The following is a 17915-nucleotide window of genomic DNA, read 5'->3' as shown; positions in this document are numbered from 1 at the left end:
AGTAGGGTCGGGATGATACCAGAATTGCAATACAGGAAACAAAACACACAGAGGAAGGAACTTATTCAGGAAAACAGCAGTAATGTTAGAAACAAACAATATTATGTTGTCATCCAGAGTCACATTTTATTTATTTTCCAAGCTATAGCACACTCTTTTACATACAGCAGGTTTTTAAAGGACCAAAGAGTTTGGTCTGCTTTGTGTTTCATTTTTTGCCATGCGATACTAGTAGTCCTGGACCTAGTACAAAGGCCTTATTTATTGCATGAGCACTTTAGTCTTTGAGACTTGATATTCATCCCTACATGTAGAATTGTGTGTGAAGTTTTCTGTGCCTACTTTTAAGATTTACTGTGCCTGTTGTGATACATTGATTATTTGAGAACTGAAAATTGCATGAGAACTGAAAACCCACACAGACAGTGTGGCACCTCTAACCCCACAAGGCTGAAATTTTTTTGCTTGTCACCTAAAACCCTCACAAATGCACAATTGAGAGCATCCTGTCGGGCTGCATCATCACTTTTAAATGTTTTTATTATTACCTTTCTTTAACTAGGCAAGTCTTAAGAACAAATTCTTATTTTCAATGACGGCCTAGGAACAGTGGGTTAACTGCCTTGTTCAGGGGCAGAACAACAAATTTTTACCTTGTCAGCTCGGGGATTCGATCTTGCAAACTTTCGGTTACTAGTCCAACACTCTAACCACTAGGCTACCTGCCGCACCTGGTACGGCAACTGCACTAATAATGTTTACATATCTTACATACTCATCTCATATGTACAGTTGAAGTCAGAAGTTTACATACACTTAGGTTGGAGTCATCAAAACTCGTTTTTCAAACACTACACACATTTCATGTTAACAATCTATAGTTTTGGCATGTCGGTTAGGACATCTACTTTGTGCATGACACAAGTCATTTTTCCAACAATTGTTTACAGACAGATTGTTTCACTTATAATTCACCGTATCACAGTGCCTATAAACAGCTTGGAAAATTCCAGAAAATGATGTCATGGCTATAGAAGCTTCTGATAGGATAATTGACATAATTTGAGTCAATTGGAGGTATACCTGTGGATGTATTTCAAGGCCTACCTTCAAACTCAGTGCATCTTTGCTTGACATCATGGGAAAATCAAAAGAAATCAGCCAAGACCTCAGAAAAAAAATTATAGACCTCCACAACTCTGGTTCATCTTGGGGAGCAATTTCCAAACGCCTGAAGATACCACGTTCATCTGTACAAACAATAGTACGCAAGTATAAACACCATGGGACCACGCAGCCGTCATACCACTCAGGAAGAAGATGCGTTCGGTCTCCTAGAGATGAACGTACTTTGGTGCGAAAAGTGCAAATCAATCCCGGAACAACAGCAAAGGAGCTTGTAAAGATAATGGAGGAAAAGGGTAGAAAAGCATCTATATCCACAGTAAAACAAGTCCTACATCGACATAACCTGAAAGGCCCCTCAGCAAGGAAGAAGCCACTGCTTCAAAATCGACATAAAAATCGCCAGACTACAGTTTGCAACTGCACATGGGGACAAATATTGTACTTTTTGGAGAAATGTCCTCTGCTCTGATCAAACAATAATAGAACTGTTTGGCCATAATAACCATCATTATGTTTGGAGGACAAAGGGGAGGCTTGCAAGCCGAAGATCACCATCCCAACTGTGAAGCACGGGGGTGGCAGCATCATGTTGTGGGGGTGCTTTGCTGCAGGAAGGACTGGTGTACTTCACAAAATAGATGGCATCATGAGGTAGGAAAATTACGTGGATATATTGAAGCAACATCTCAAGACATCAGTCAGGAAGTTAAAGCTTGGTCGCAAATGGGTCTTCCAAATGAACAATGACCCCAACCATACTTCCAAAGTCAGTCTGTGCATTTGAAAGGGTTCATTGTGAGTATTCTGGAAGTATTCTGGAGTATTCCCGCAAATGGGTCTTCCAAATGGACAACGACCCCAAGCATACTTCCAAAGTTGTGGCAAAATGGCTTCAGGACAACAAAGTTAAGGTATTGGAGTGGCTATCACAAAGCCCTGACCTCAATCCTATAGAAAATTTGTGGGCAGAACTGAAAAAGCGTGTGCGAGCAAGGATGCCTACAAACCGGACTCGGTTACACCAGATCTGTCAGGAGGAATGGGCCATAATTCACCCAACTTATTTTGGGAAGCTTGTGGAATGCTACCCGAAACATTTGACCCAAGTTAAGCAATTTAAAGGCAATGCTACCAAATACTAATTGAGTGTCACGTCCTGACCACAGAGAGCCCTTATTTTCTATGGTAGAGTAGGTGAGGGCGTGACTGGGGGTTAGTCTAATTTATTATTTCTATGTGGGGTTCTAGTTTTGTTTTTCTATGTTGGTGATTTTGTATGATTCCCAAATAGAGGCAGCTTGTAATTGTTGTCTCTAATTGGGGATCATATTTAAGCAGCATTTTTTCCACCTGTGTTTTATGGGATATTGTTTTGAGATAGTGTATGTTACACCTCTTAGTTACGGTTCGCTGTTTGTTTCGTTCTTTCTTAGTTTTTTTGTGCGTTTCTAATAAATAATATCTGGAAACCATATCGCGCTGCAGCTTGGTTCGATATTTATTCCAGCGAACGTGACATCGAGTGTATGTAAACTTCTGATCCACTGGGAATGTGATGAAAGAAATTAAAGCTGAAATAAATCATTCTCTTTACTATTATTCTGACATTTCACATTCTTAAAATAAAGTGGTGATCCAACCTGACCTAAAAAGGGAATTTTTACTAGGATTAAATGTCAGGAATTGTGAAAAACTGAGATTAAATGTACTTGGCTAAGGTGTATGTAAACTTCTGACTTCAACTGTATATACTGTATTTTATACCATCTATTGCATCTTGTCTATGCCGCTCGGTCATCGTTCATCCATATATTCTTATTTTTAATGCCTTTCTCCCGATTTGTGTGTATAAGGTAGTTGTTGTGGAATTGTTACATCACTTATTAGATAATACTGCACTGTCGGAACTAGAGCACAAGTATTTCGCTATACTAGCCTTAAATTCTGTTAACCATGTGTATTTGACTAATACAATTTGATTTGATTTGACCCAACACCTCCAGGTTGTGTAAGGGCTATTTGGCCAAGAAGGAGAGTGATGGAGTGCTGCATCAGACGACCTGGCCTCAACAATTACTTAACCTCAACCCAATTGAGATGGTTTGGGATGAGTTGGACCGCAGTGTGAAGTAAAAGCAGCCAACAAGTGCTAAGCATATGTGGGAACTCCTTAAAGATTGCTGGAAAAGCATTCCAGTTGAAGCTGGTTGAGAGACTGCCAAGAGTTTGCAACGCTGTCATTAAGGCAAAGGGTGGCTACTCTGAAGAATCACAAATATAAAATGTATTTTGATTTGTTTAACACTTTTTTGGTTACTACATGATTCCATATGTGTTATTTCATAGTTTTGATGTCTTCACTATTTATTCTACATTGTAGAAAATAGTAAAAATAAAGAAAAGCCCTTGAATTAGTAGGTGTGTCCACATTTATGACTGATATTGTGTATGATATCCCTGTGTTGCGTGCATTCCATTTTGGTACCCAGTTCAGGTCTCCATTGACCCTAACCTAGAAAATGTAAAGACAAATGTGATGCTTTAGTGTTGCATTATCTTACCTCTTTGTTAGTCACGACAGGATAAGCCTATATACATGAAATACAGCTCCCATCCATTGACAAGTCTAGGAGAAAGCCTTAATGATACGTATCTATTCTCTCTTTGAAAGAAAAACTTGTGTCTCCTATATATTTGTAAGCTACAGTACATGTCGATTCACAATTCCCTATGGGTATACAAATACAAATTCTGGTAGGAACCAAAATGAAAGAAACTCTGTGTATGTCATCTCCAATACACCCGCCCGCCCTGCTTCTTTTCCCCATGTCTTTCAGCTCCACATTTGTCGACTGCACCACAACCACTGCAGGGGTAATATTTCTCTGAACAACATTTACTTATTAATTTGTAGTTCTTGCAGGCGACGCACTGCTGTAAGGCCTCCTTTATTTTGCTGTCTGGGTGGCTGCCATTATTGATTTTCCTGTCTCTCAGTCTCTTAGCACGAGCCAAAGCAGTTTGTTTGCTTTTCAGCGGTTCTCGCCTCTCCTTCTTTTTCTCTTGATGGCGGAAAGTTAGGTCATCTGGGAGGGTGTCCAGAGCTCTGAGGGTCTTGTTGAATAGAACAGTTTGGAGTGAGAGCAGGTTAGCCAGAGAATGTCATGCAGGCTGAGTAGCCAGTCCCAGCGAGCTTGAGAAGATAGTTCATCCAAATTACTCTTTGAAAAAAATGTGTCTATGGGACAGAAGAGACTGCTTTGGGACACATTGTAATGAATGGAGTTAATGGAACGGAGTCGAACATGTGATTTCCATATGTTTAATACCGTTCAATATATTCCATTCTTGCCATTACAAGGAGCCTCTTATAGCTCAGCCCACCAGCCTCTAATAAAGTATACTGTACTGTGCTAATGCCGATACAAAAAAAGCGTAAAAGAGAACAACGTACAATACGACAAACTTAGAAAACGAGGCATTTTTGGTAAGTAAATGGGGGCAACCATTTAATAATAAAAAAATAAATAATATATAAATATATATTTTTTAGTTGTTTTTTACAGCTTTTCTGCTATATATACATACATTTTGCATTCACATTTTACATACACATTTGACCTACATGGTACTTTTATATAACGCAGTCACATAACAATACATCACCAAACATAAGCTCTTTAATCCCACCCCTCAGCCACTCTCAGCCCATCCCACCCATCACCATAGACCACCCTCGTTTGGTTTCCATGTGCAATATATTTTTCAATTGTGCTGACATGTTTTACTTTTTCTTTTAACCTTTCCAATCGTATAGTATCCACAGATTGTGAGCTAAAGATGAAAACCTTTCCTACGAGTATTATTAAATTATTTATTGACTGACTATGGCTTTCCAAATCGCCCAACACTGCTATTTGTAGTGTTCATTTTAAGTGCATGTTGTGATTCTTTTTAACTCTTCCTGAACCTGTGACCAGAAACAAGCTACCATCTTAATGCATGTCTGCTATTCTACCGAAAATCACGTCTCTTCTACAAAATATGTATCTGTTTACATTTTGTAACGTTTCCAGCCTTCTAAACAGTCCCCAAAAGGGACGACTGGGGGTCAAAGGTGCTTCAGTCAGGCGGGAGTCAGGGCAGATATACATACGTTTGTCTTGTTTGCCTCTCCCTCCCCGTGTGATTTTACACTCGTAAATTTTGCCACGGATGGGGCTAGTTAATGGAAACCCGGGGTCCCAGCCTACAAATACATCCATACGCACCAGCCCATTATCCATTATCCTGCTGTGAAAACCTGTGAACATTAATGACCCGCCCGCACCTGATTTCCCCTCCTGTGTGTGTGTGTGTGTGGTGTGTGTGTGTGTGTGTGTGTAGTCACTATCTCGCCTCTCTCCTGTGGGAGCTGCTTCTGGGTAAATGGAAAAACCCACCCTAACTAGGCCCCAATCACACACGCACAAATGCATGCACACACACACACACCCCCGCCTCTCCACTCAATTTCTTGTAACCCCCTCAGGCCAACACACCACAGCCTTCTAACACACCTCTCTCCCTTTATGATCCGCAGAATTGGTCTCACAAATCCCCCAAGAAGGAGGGGTGGGGGATGGTGTCTGTGTGGAAACCAGTGCTCGTCTGTCAGAAAGCGGTGACAACACAATCTCTCAGCCCACCCCGGATTCCATTACCCGGCACAGTGATAAAATTCCTGTAATGACACCCCAGCTCTATGGCATCTACCAAAAGGTGCAGATAGAAAACATAAATTCCTGTTTGCCGGAGCGTTAGCGCCTAATTTCTGTAATCCCACATTACATGCAGCGGGTGCTAACAAATAGCATGGTCAGGGTGGGAGGGGGCACACCCCATCTGGAATGATCCACGGTATCGGGCACCTTGATCCGGTTTGAAAGCACACAATAGTCATGTGACCTTCACCATTCAAGGCATGGCATGGTAGTGAAGGTTTGCCTGACGTGTGATAGCTTTTGGTAGAAGATGCCTTTGGCACAGATCTAAGATCCCTTCCCGAATTCTAACCTGGACCATTGGTTGGGGGGTAACCTAATGTAACAGACGTAAAAGAAACGCCTAAGTGGAGTTCCCACATCCAGCTTTCAGGGGATACTGTATTGGTTAAATACTGTATCACTGAAAACCGGAAACGTATAGCTATGCCATCTCTTAAAACGATCCCTCAAGTTCGCCAGTCCAAGAAGGTTGTGTGATGATCTGTCACCTCAATCAATCAATCAAGTTTATTTTATATAGCCCTTCGTACATCAGCTAATATCTCGAAGTGCTGTACAGAAACCCAGCCTAAAACCCCAAACAGCAAGCAATGCAGGTGTAGAAGCACGGTGGCTAGGAAAAACTCCCATGAAAGGCCAAAACCTAGGAAGAAACCTAGAGAGGAACCAGGCTATGAGGGGTGGCCAGTCCTCTTCTGGCTGTGCCGGGTGGAGATTATAACAGAACTATGCCAAGATGTTCAAAATGTTCATAAGTGACAAGCATGGTCAAATAATAATCATGAATAATTTTCAGTTGGCTTTTCATAGCCGGTCATTAAGAGTTGAAAACAGCAGGTCTGGGACAGGTAGGGGTTCCATAACCGCAGGCAGAACAGTTGAAACTGGAACAGCAGCAAGGCCAGGTGGACTGGGGACAGCAAGGAGCCATCATGCCCGGTAGTCCTGACGTATGGTCCTAGGGCTCAGGTTCTCCGAGAGAGAGAAAGAAAGAGAGAAGGAGAGAATTAGAGAGAGCCAAGATTTTCAAAATGTTCATAAATGACAAGCATGGTCAAATAATAATCAGGAATAAATGTCAGTTGGCTTTTCATAGCCGATCATTAAGAGTTGAAGCAGGTCTGGGGCAGGTAGGGGTTCCGTAACCGCAGGCAGAACAGTTGAAACTGGAATAGCAGCTGAAGGTCTGTTGTCTGACTTTGCTTCTTTTGTCTATCATTCAAATCTGATATTGTCCTGAGAATTATTTGACAATCTGGTTTTGCTTTGGCAGTTCTCTGTCTTCTACTGTAAATGTGGTAGGACTCCACCTTGTCCGTGGAGCAGCTGCACATGAAACAGCTGTAAGCTTATATCCACAGGAAACGTACGCTCATGCCTTTCCTCTTTGCATTGATAAGATTGTCTTTAGACCAAAAAAATACATGTGTATAAAAGCCGAGCGTCCGGAGGATCACCTAAACTGGCACTCCTCGTTCTGTTCGGACGAGTCATAGACAAACAAGTGGAGTGGTTGGTTCAAAAAGACACGCTGGTAAGAGGAATTGAAGACAGCAGCAGCTCTGTCCCTCTATGGTGCTGAGTGTACACCCTTTTTAAATCAACATACCAGTAAAAGGACCATTTCTCACATAGGAAGAATTCCATTTCACAAATACCCAGTACCTGCCAATACCTGCACTCATACCATGGGTCCCCTCTCACAGAAGTGGTGATAAAAGCCTTGGGCAAACCTGGGCAAGAGCGACTTGCTGGTGCCCGTGCAGGTCTGGCCAGTACTCACTTGCACCATGCCTCAAAACAACTAGCTTAGATAATTAGCTATGCAAAACTAGCTGATTTCGCCATCAAGATGAGTAGAGAATGCTGGAAATGTAAAAGTGACGCCTCCACAATGTACCTCACTTCAGGCCTAGTCTCCTCAATCCTACCTCAAAACACGCCCCTTTCCAAACAGGAAAGCCACAGATTCCATGGACTGCAGTGGCAACAGTCCTAAATGTCTCCCCCAATCTGATCAGACACAATCACACAGGGACAGATGGACAAGCAGTTAAACAACACAACCCATGAGTTCAAAAAATATCACATGGCAGTACTACGCCTGGCAACTCAACCATTCAACCCTGATTGGTGGAGTGCTGCAGAGATGGTTGCCCTTCTGGAAGGTTCTCCCTTTGCCACAGAGGAACTCTGGAGCTCTGTCAGAAGGGTCTTGGTCACCTCCCTGACGAAGACCCTTCTCCCCCGATTGCTTAGTTTGGCCAGGCGGCCAGCTCTAGGAACAGTCTTGGTGATTCCAAGCTACTCTAACTTCTGTGATGCATACAAAGTCCTCCCCGTCCTCCATTCGGCAAATTTGATCATGACTCCATTTTATTGCTCCCTTGCTATAGGCAAAAACTAAAACAGGAAACGCCCTTGCTCAGGTCCAACCAACGCTGGTCTGACAAATCGGATTCTACGCTTCAAGATTGCTTCGATCACGTGGACTGGGATATGTTCCACATAGCCTCGGACAATAATATTGATGTAAAAGCTGACTCGGTGAGCGAGTTTATTAACAAGTGCATCGGAGATGTGGTAACCACTGTGACTATTAAAACGTTTCCTAACCAGAAACTGTGGATTGATGGCAGCATTCGCGCTGAACTGAAAGCGCGAAACACCGCTTTTAACCGTGGCAAGGCGACTGGAAACATGACCGAATACAAACAGTGTAGCTATTCTCTCAAACAAGCAAAGCATCAGTATAGAGTCAAAGTAGAGTCGCAATTCAACGGCTCAAACACGAGACGTATGTGGCAGAGTCTACAGTCAATCACGGTTTACAAAACAAAAACAGCCCCATCGTGGACACCGACGCCTTGCTCACAGACAAATTAAACAACTTCTTTGCTCGCTTTGAGGACAATACAGTGCAACTGACACAGTCCGCTACCAAAGCCTGTGGGCTCTCCTTCTCAGTGGCCAACGTGAGTAAAACATTTAAACGTGTTAACCCTCACAAGGCCGCCGGACCAGATGGCATCCCAAGCCGCGTCCTCAGAGCATGCGCAGACCAGCTGGCTGGTGTGTTTATGGACATATTCAACCAATCCCTATCATAGTCCCAATATCACCACCACCTTACTGGCCACCCTAGACCCACTTCAGTTTGAATTCAAATCAGTTTCTGAATGAACTACTTTCAATTTGAATTGACCCCAACCCTGGCTTAAAGCTACACAACATGTTAGATAGGCCGGTTCCCCTCTCTCCACTGGGATTCTCTGCCTCTAACCCTATTACAGGGGCTGAGTCACTGGCTTACTGGTGCTCTTTCATGCCGTCCCTGGGAGGGGTGCGTCACTTGAGTGGGTTGAGTTACTGACGTGATCTTCCTGTCTGGGTTGGCGCCCCCCCGTGGTTTGTGCTGTGGTGGAGATCTTTGTTGGCTATACTCGGCCTTGTCTCAGGATTATAAGTTGGTGGTTGAAGATATCCCTCCAGTGGTGCGGGGGCTGTGCTTTGGCAAAGTGGGTGGGGTTATATCCTTCCTATTTGGCACTGTCCGGGGGTATCTTCGGATGGGGCCACAGTGTCTCCTGACCGCTCCTGTCTCAGCCTCCAGTATTTATGCTGCAGTAGTTTGTGTCGGGGGGCTAGGGTCAGTTGGTTATACCTGGAGTACTTCTCCTGTCTTATCCAGTGTCCTGTGTGAATTTAAGTATGCTTTCTCTAATTCTCTCGTTCTCTCTTTCTTTCTCTCTCTCTGAGAACCTGAGCCCTAGGACCATACGTCAGGACTACCGGGCATGACGACTCCCTGCTGTCCCCAGTCCACCTGGCCTTGCTGCTATTCCAGTTTCAACTGTTCTGCCTGCGGTTACGGAACCCCTACCTGTCCCAGACCTGCTGTTTTCAACTCTTAATGATCGGCTATGAAAAGCCAACAGATTTATTCCTGATTATTATTTGACCATGCTTGTCATTTATGAACATTTTGAAAATATTGGCTCTCTCTAATTTTCTCCTTCTCTCTTTCTTTCTCTCGGAGGACCTGAGCCCTGGGACCATACGTCGGGACTGCCGGGCGTGGTGGCTCCTTGCTGTCCCCAGTCCGCCTGGCCTTGCTGCTGTTCCGGTTTCAGCTGTTCTGCCTGCGGTTATGGAACCACCACCTGTCCCAGACCTGTTGTTTTTCAACTCTTAATGATCGGCTATGAAAAGGCAACTGAAAATTATCCATGATTATTATTTGACCATGCTTGTCACTTATGAACATTTTTGAACATCTTGGCATAGTTCTGTTATAATCTCCACCCGGCACAGCCAGAAGAGGACTGGCCACCCCTCATAGCCTGGTTCCTCTCTAGGTTTCTTCCTAGGTTTTGGCCTTTCTAGGTAGTTTTTCCTAGCCACCGTGCTTCTTCACCTGCATTCTAGCTGTTAGGGGTTTTAGGCTGGGTCTCTGTACAGCACTTCGAGATATTAGCTGATGTACGAAGGGCTATATAAAATAAACTTGATTGATTGATTGATAGGGACTATACGTCTACAGTACATCACATGACAGAGTTAAAAATGTTATGGACACAATTAGACAATACAGCGTAGAAACACATACATTAACAGCTCTGAGCGCCGTACTCAGAATATTGCATGGTTTGCTTTTTCCGTAAAGCTTTTTTGAAATCTGACAAAGCGGTTGCATTAAGGAGAAGTATATCTATAATTCTGTGCATAATACTTGTATCTTTTATCAAAGTTTATTATGAGTAGTTCTGTAAATTGATGTGGCTCTGTTCAAATTCACGGGATGTTTTGGAGGCAAAGCCAAATGTAAACTGAGGTTTTTGGATATGAATATGAACTTGATCGAACAAAACATGTATGCATTGTGTAACATGTTGTCCCGGAAGTATAATCTGATGAAGAATATCAAAGGTTAGTGATTCATTTTATCTCTATTTCTGCTTTTTGTGACTCCTCTCTTTGGTTGGAAAATGGCTGTATGCTTTCTGTGACTAGTTGCTGACCTATCATAATGATATGTTGTGCTTACGCTAAAAGAACAGCTTGGAAAATTCCAGAAAATAATGTCCTGGCTTTAGAGGCTTCTGATAGGCTAATTGACATCATTTGAGTCAATTGGAGGTGTACCTGTGCATGTATTTCAAGGCCTAACTTCAAACTCAGTGCCTCTTTGCTTGACATCATGGGAAAATAAAAATAAATCAGCCAAGACCTTGGAAAAATAATTGTAGACCCCCACAAGTCTGGTTCATCCTTGGGAGCAATTTCCAAACACCTGAAGGTACCACTTTCATCTATACAAACAATTGCACGCAAGTATAAACACCATGGGACCATGCAGCCGTCATACAGCTCTGGAAGGAGACGCGTTCTGTCTCCTAGAGATGAACGAACTTTAGTGCGAAAAGTGCAAATCAATCCCAGAACAACAGCAAAGGACCTTGTGAAGATGCTGGAGGAAACAGGTACCAAAGTATATATATATATATATATATATATATATATATATATATCCATAGTAAAACGAGTCCTATACGACATAACCTGAAAGGTCACTCAGCAAGAAAGAAGCCACTGCTCCAAAACCACCATAAAAAAGCAAGACTACGGTTTGCAACTGCACATAGGGACAAATATCATACTTTTTGGAGAAATGTTCTCTGGTCTGTTGAAACAAAAATAGAACTGTTTGGCCATAATGACCATCGTTATGTTTGGAGGAAAAAGGGGGAGGCTTGCAAGCCAAAGAACACCATCCCAAACCGTGAAGCAGGGGGGTGGCAGCATCATGTTGTGGGGGTGCTTTGCTGCAGGAGTGACTGGTGCACTTAACAAAATAAATGGCATCATGAGGAAGGAACATTATGTGGATATATTGAAGCAACATCCCAAGGCATCAGTCAGGAAGTTAAAGCTTGGTTGCAAATGGGTCTTCCAAATTAAGAATTACCCCAAGCATACTTCCAAAGTTGTGGCAAAATGGCCTCAGGACAACAAAGTCTAGGTATTGGAGTGGCCATCACAAAGCCCTGACCTCAATCCTGTAGAAAATGTGTGTGCAGAACTGAAAAAGCGTGTGCGAGCAAGGAGGCCTACAAACCTGACTCAGTTACCCCAGCTCTGTCAGGAGGAATGGGCCAAAACTCACCCAACTTATTGTGGGAAGCTTGTGGATGGCTACCTGAAACGTTTGAGTTAAACAATTTAAAGGCAATGCTACCAAATACTAATTGAGTGTATGTAAACTTCTGACCCACTGGAAATGTGATGAAAGAAATATTAGCTGAAATAAATCATTCTCTTTACTATTATTCTGACATTTCACATTCTTAAAATAAAGTGGTGATCCTAACTGAATTAAGACAGGGATTCTTACTAGGATTAAATGTCAGGAAATTTGAAAAACTGAGTTTAAATGTATTTTGCTGAGGTGTATGTAAACTTCCGACTTCAACTGTATATACTGTATTCTATTCTATGCCATCTACTGCATCTTGCCTATGCCGCACAGCCATCGCTCATCCATATATGTACATATTCTTATTCATCCCTTTACATTTGTGTGTATAAGGTAGTTGTTATGAATTTGTTAGATTTCTTGTTAGATATTACTGCATTGTCGGAACTAGAAACACAAGCATTTCGCTACACTCACATTAACATCTGCTTGATGTATGTGACCAATATAATGAGATTTAATTTGATTACATTTAAATTTAAATTTAGCTTGAGATTGGTGGCACGTAGACGGCTAAACACAACTTCAAGTCGCTGCATAGCCAGTTCCTTGGTGTGTGCAAAGACCAAAAAGTCATCAAGGTAACAAAGGAGATTTGAGAAATGTAGGTGTCTAAATATAAATAACATCATTCTAATGAAAGTGGCCAGACTATTACACAGACCTTGTGGCATGCGACTGTACTCATGAAGTCCCATTGGTATGGTAAAGGCTGTGCACTTCTTGTCGTCTTCATTAACTGGGATGTTATAACATCCTGAGATCAAGTCCATAGTGCTAAAAAATGCACTGCCACCAAAGGCTGCGAAACAATCCGCTTAACGAGGAAGGGAATGGGCGTCCTTCACCGTTCGTGCATTCAGCCACCTGAAGTCAGTGCATAACCTCAGACTCCCATCTTTCTCCCATGCCATGACTAAAGGGGAGGCATACTCACTAACCGACTTGCGTATAAGACCTACTTATTCCATATCTGTCAATACCTTCCTCCGCTTCAGGTAATGAGCAGGCGGGACTCTTCTGTATTGTTAGCCGGAAAGGTCTGTCATCAACCAGGTGGATACGGTGAACATAACCCCTGGCTTCTCCGCAGTCCAGATTATGTCTTGAGAAGTCTTCATATTTTGGCATTCACAAGCTTCTCCTTCCATTGGTAAGTCACTTGGCATCCATCAATGTTGATGTCTTGTCATCCTAGAACACAGTCTTTGTTTCAGGTTGTGGCAGCCATTGTCATCCTGCTTCAGTTCCATTGAAGTTTTCCCCACCTCAAGCATGTAGACACATCGGCTTCATGTTACGGTGTTAGAGTGAGATGTTTATCTGAACAGTTTACTACCTTTAAGGGGACCCAGCCATCTCCCCACATGGGCATAATAACTCTACCCACAAGTATGTTTCTGGGAATAACCATTGACCTGGTAGGCTCAACTATTACAGTGCTGCCTGGAGACAACACCACATTTTTAGGAAGTTTACCCCAAAATAAGTGTTCAGTCTTGGGGAAAAAGAGTCACAGTTTGAGTGAGCTTCACGGTCCCAATCTTGCCATTAACTTCCTGTCCCTTACAACTTTGTGACACATCATCTGTAGAAACTGCTCCCCCTCTGGTGAGTGAGTCTGGCCATCCATGTGGTTGACTACCTTCCAGTATTCATCAGTGGTCTTAATCTCATGCAATAGATGCTTAATGGCATTCAATCCCAGGAAAAGATCATTGCGCTGTCCAGGAACAACTAGGGTGTGCAATAAAATATCAGTCCTATAGATTTGCATCTCCAAGTCATAGAAACACTTTGGTGAGGCCTTCTCCCCCCCCCCCAAACCCACTAATACTAACTCTTTTGGAGGCTGATAATGCTGAGGAAGGTAACCTGCTACCAAAAGTCTCTGCTCAGCATGTTCACTCTGTACAGGCCATATACCCAGTGTCAAGCATGCCCTTAAGCTGCACTTGTGTCCCCAGACACAGACGTGTAAAACAAATCTGAAAACGCCTCAACCTCTTGTGAACCTAACATAACCATTTTCTCTCCTTTTGGATCAGAGCACAAACTCTCACGTGTTTTCTCAAGATGGTGCAGACAGTGAAACACTCACATTTCCACCCCCTCACCTGTGGGCGTGTCAGTTTAACAGTTGCTGCCGTGTTGGGCGTCTCTCACCGCCGGTATTGGCATAGCGTTCCCCCTGTTTTGGACAATTTGACATCCAATGATCTGGGTAAAGGGCTGAAGGGCTGGGTGGGGAAAGATGGCGCCCTAGCCTGTGTCTGTGAAACCAATACAGGTGGTATGCTGTTCTCTAAGGCAGACTTAAGCAGGTGAATGAGTCTCTCGATACTTGCACTCTGCCCGTCTTGGGTTTGATGTGAGAGAAGTGTCACTGCACGCATCCGTGTTGACCCGCCTTCAAACGGAGTTGTCTGGGGATGTTCTGTTACTTGCTTTGATGATACAGTGGTAGATTGACACATGGTGGCCTTTCTGCGGCATTCATGTTCATAGATTCTCTCCTGTACTTAACTCGCAGTCCATTTCTCAGCGGAATTGTATTGGAATACTGCTGCCAGTTTCGGGTCAGGGCAGTATGTTACAAGAATCATGAGGACATCTAAGTTGGAGCTGTCAATCATTTTTTTGGTACTTTTTATCCCCTTTTTCTCCCCAATTTCATGATATCCAATTGGTAGTCCCGTATGGGAGAGGTGAAGGTCAAGAGCCATGCGTCCTCCAAATCGCGACCCTGCCAAGCCATACTGATTCTTGACACACTGCTTGCTTAACCCGGAAGCCAGCCGCACCAATTTGTCGGAGGAAACACTATACAACTGGCAACTGTGTCAGCGTGCGTGCGACCGGCCCGCCACAAGAAGTTGCTAGAGCACGATGGGACAAGGACATCCCGGCCGGCCAAACCCTCCCCTAACCCGGACGACGCTGGGCCAATTGTGCGCAGCCTCATGGGTATCCCGGTCACGACCGACTGTGACATAGCCCGGGATCGAATCCGGGTCTGTAGTGACACCAATGCAGTGCCTTAGACCGCTGTGCGACTCGGGAGGCCCCCAGCTGTCAATCTTCTTACCTTGTCTCTGAAATCCCTCGTCAGAGATATCTGCAGCCTTGTTCAATCGCACCCAATATTCCATAACAGCCTCTCCGGGTACAGGTTTAGTATTGTAGAAATCAGCTAAAGGGATGCATTAGTAGGCCAACTTGCTGAACTTCTGTTTCAGAATGTGAAATACGATCTCTGGTTTCTCTTCAGGATCAACAGAAGAGCATTGTGTACATGCTTCTTTACCATGTCTTTTGCTTTGCCAGATAACCGACTAATCATCTCATCCGATTGGTTCCCCAACAGGACATCCCTTCTTCCTCAAGTATATTCTCTTCAACTCCTCTCATTCATGAATGGAGCATTTGTCTGAAAATTCTGCTCTACATGTAGGAGGTTCCTTCACATATGAGTGCATGATAAACTTCATTTTACTACATATCCTGCTGACTCTGAGTGATGGTTGCTTATTGTTACTCTGAGTGATGGTTGCTTTGCACTTACTGGTGGCTCGTGAGTGCTGGACCTCCCACTCTGTATTTCTTCCCTGTCCTTCTGGAAGGTTCTCTCATCTCCACAGATGAACTCTAGAGCTCTGTCAGAGTGACCATCGGGTTCTTGGTCAGCTCCCTGACCAAGGCCCTTCTCCCCTGATTGCTCAGTTTGGCTGGGCGGCCAGCTCTAGCAAGAGTTTTGGTGGTTCCAAACCTTTTCCATTTAAGAACGAAGTTGTAGAAGCATCAAGGATAATCAATGGAAACTGGATGCACCTGAGCTCAATTTCGAGTCTTATAGCAAAGAGTGTAAATACTTAAGTTTAATAAATTTGCAAAATTTGGTAAAAACATCTTTTCACTTTGTCATTATGGAGTACTTTGTGTATATTGCTGAGGATTTATTGTTATTTAATCCATTTTAGAATAAGGCTGTAATGTAAGAAAATGTGGAAAAAGTCAAGGGGTCTGAATACTTTCAGAAGGCACTGTATGTGTCATTGCCAATGAAAGGAAGTTTAGCGAGCAAGTATTTTAGCCAGGTAGGACAACAAACTAAAAGTGTGTCCTGTATGACAGAGTGATTGACCGTTTAAGCATCGTGAAAGAGGAGGATGGCATTGGCGTTTCTCTTCAAGTAGAGTGAGTTAACATGTTTTTCTACTTGCTCACACGCACACAGAAATCAGTACCATGGACAGCCACATCATATTTAGCTTACCTTGATTTGACTAAATCGTTTTTGGTCACTGTATTAAAACTATTCATAACTGATTTAGATAATGTTGAAGTTGAAATGATGCCGGAATAGTGGAGGCAGATCCTGTTTTCTTTGTGACTTCCGGTAACTCTCCGTGGTTCTAAATCAATAGTTGTTTAGTAGTTCGAAAATGTCAGAAAAATTACCTCGGTTGACCATGCTGTAAGTCATGTAACTGTTTCTTACGTGCAATATGTCTTGTGGACTTCACCGGACAGATGTTGCTCTCCGGTTTTGTAATGAAACAAATGTGTGGTTTAATTTATTCTGCCACTGTGTCTTCTTATTTTTTCGGCCATAGGCCTATATACATCACGGTGTTAAGGCATATGAACTAACAGGTTATAGGGCAAACAACCCTATTATCACAACACAGATTGTAAGATGGCATTTTTTTTCTGGATTGTCGTTCCCAGTGATTTTACCCAAGCACCACTACTGCTGGACACAGACTTCAATTCAACGTCTATTCCACTTCGATTCAACGTCATATCAATGAAATGACATGGAAACAAGTTAATTCAACCAGTGTGTGCCCAGTGGGAAATTTCATGTAGCCTATTTGGGAGTTCACCACCAAATTTGTATCTGTTCAACAACACAGATACAGGTCAAGCTCACACAGGTTGGAACAAATGCCTACGGACATGTCCATGGAAATGTGGTGAGAAAGCAGATTACTCCATCATGCACTGGACGGACAACCATGTTCTTCAACGTCAGAATCAACTAAAATCAAATCATATTTTAGTAGTCACATGCTCCGAATACAATAGTGAAATGCTTACTTACGAGCCCCTAACCAACAATGCAGTTAAAAAAAAATAAGAGTAAGAATAATAAATAAAAGTAACAAGTAATTAAAGAGCAGCAGTAAAATAACAATAGTGAGACTATATACAGGGGGGTACCGGTACAGAGTCAATGTGCGGGGGCACCAGTTATTTGAGATAATATGAACATGTAGGTAGATTTATTAAAGTGACTAATCATAGATGATAACAACAGAGAGTAGCAGCAGCGTAGAAGAGGGGGGGTAATGCAAATAGTCTGGGTAGCCATTTGATTAGATGTTCAGGAGTCTTATGGCTTGGGGGTAGAAGCTGTTTAGAAGCCTCTTGGACCTAGACTTGGCACTCCGGTACAACTTGGCCATGCGGTAGCAGAGAGAACAGTTTGTGGCTGGAGTCTTTGACAATTTTTAGGGCCTTCCTCTGACACCGCCTGATATAGAGGTCCTGGATGGCAGGAAACTTTGCCCCAGTGATGTACTGGGCCGTACACATTACCCTCTGTAATGCATACGGAGCCTTGATGTCACAGGCCAAGCAGTTGCCATACTAGGCAGTGATGCTGCCAGTCAGGATGCTCTCGATGGTGCAGCTGTAAAACCTTTTAAGGGTCCGAGGACCCATGCCAAACCTTTTCAGTCTCCTGAGGAGGAATAGGT

Source organism: Salvelinus fontinalis, chromosome 35, assembly GCF_029448725.1.
Source record: "Salvelinus fontinalis isolate EN_2023a chromosome 35, ASM2944872v1, whole genome shotgun sequence".
NCBI lineage: Eukaryota > Metazoa > Chordata > Actinopteri > Salmoniformes > Salmonidae > Salvelinus > Salvelinus fontinalis.
This window is presented reverse-complemented; position numbering follows the sequence as displayed.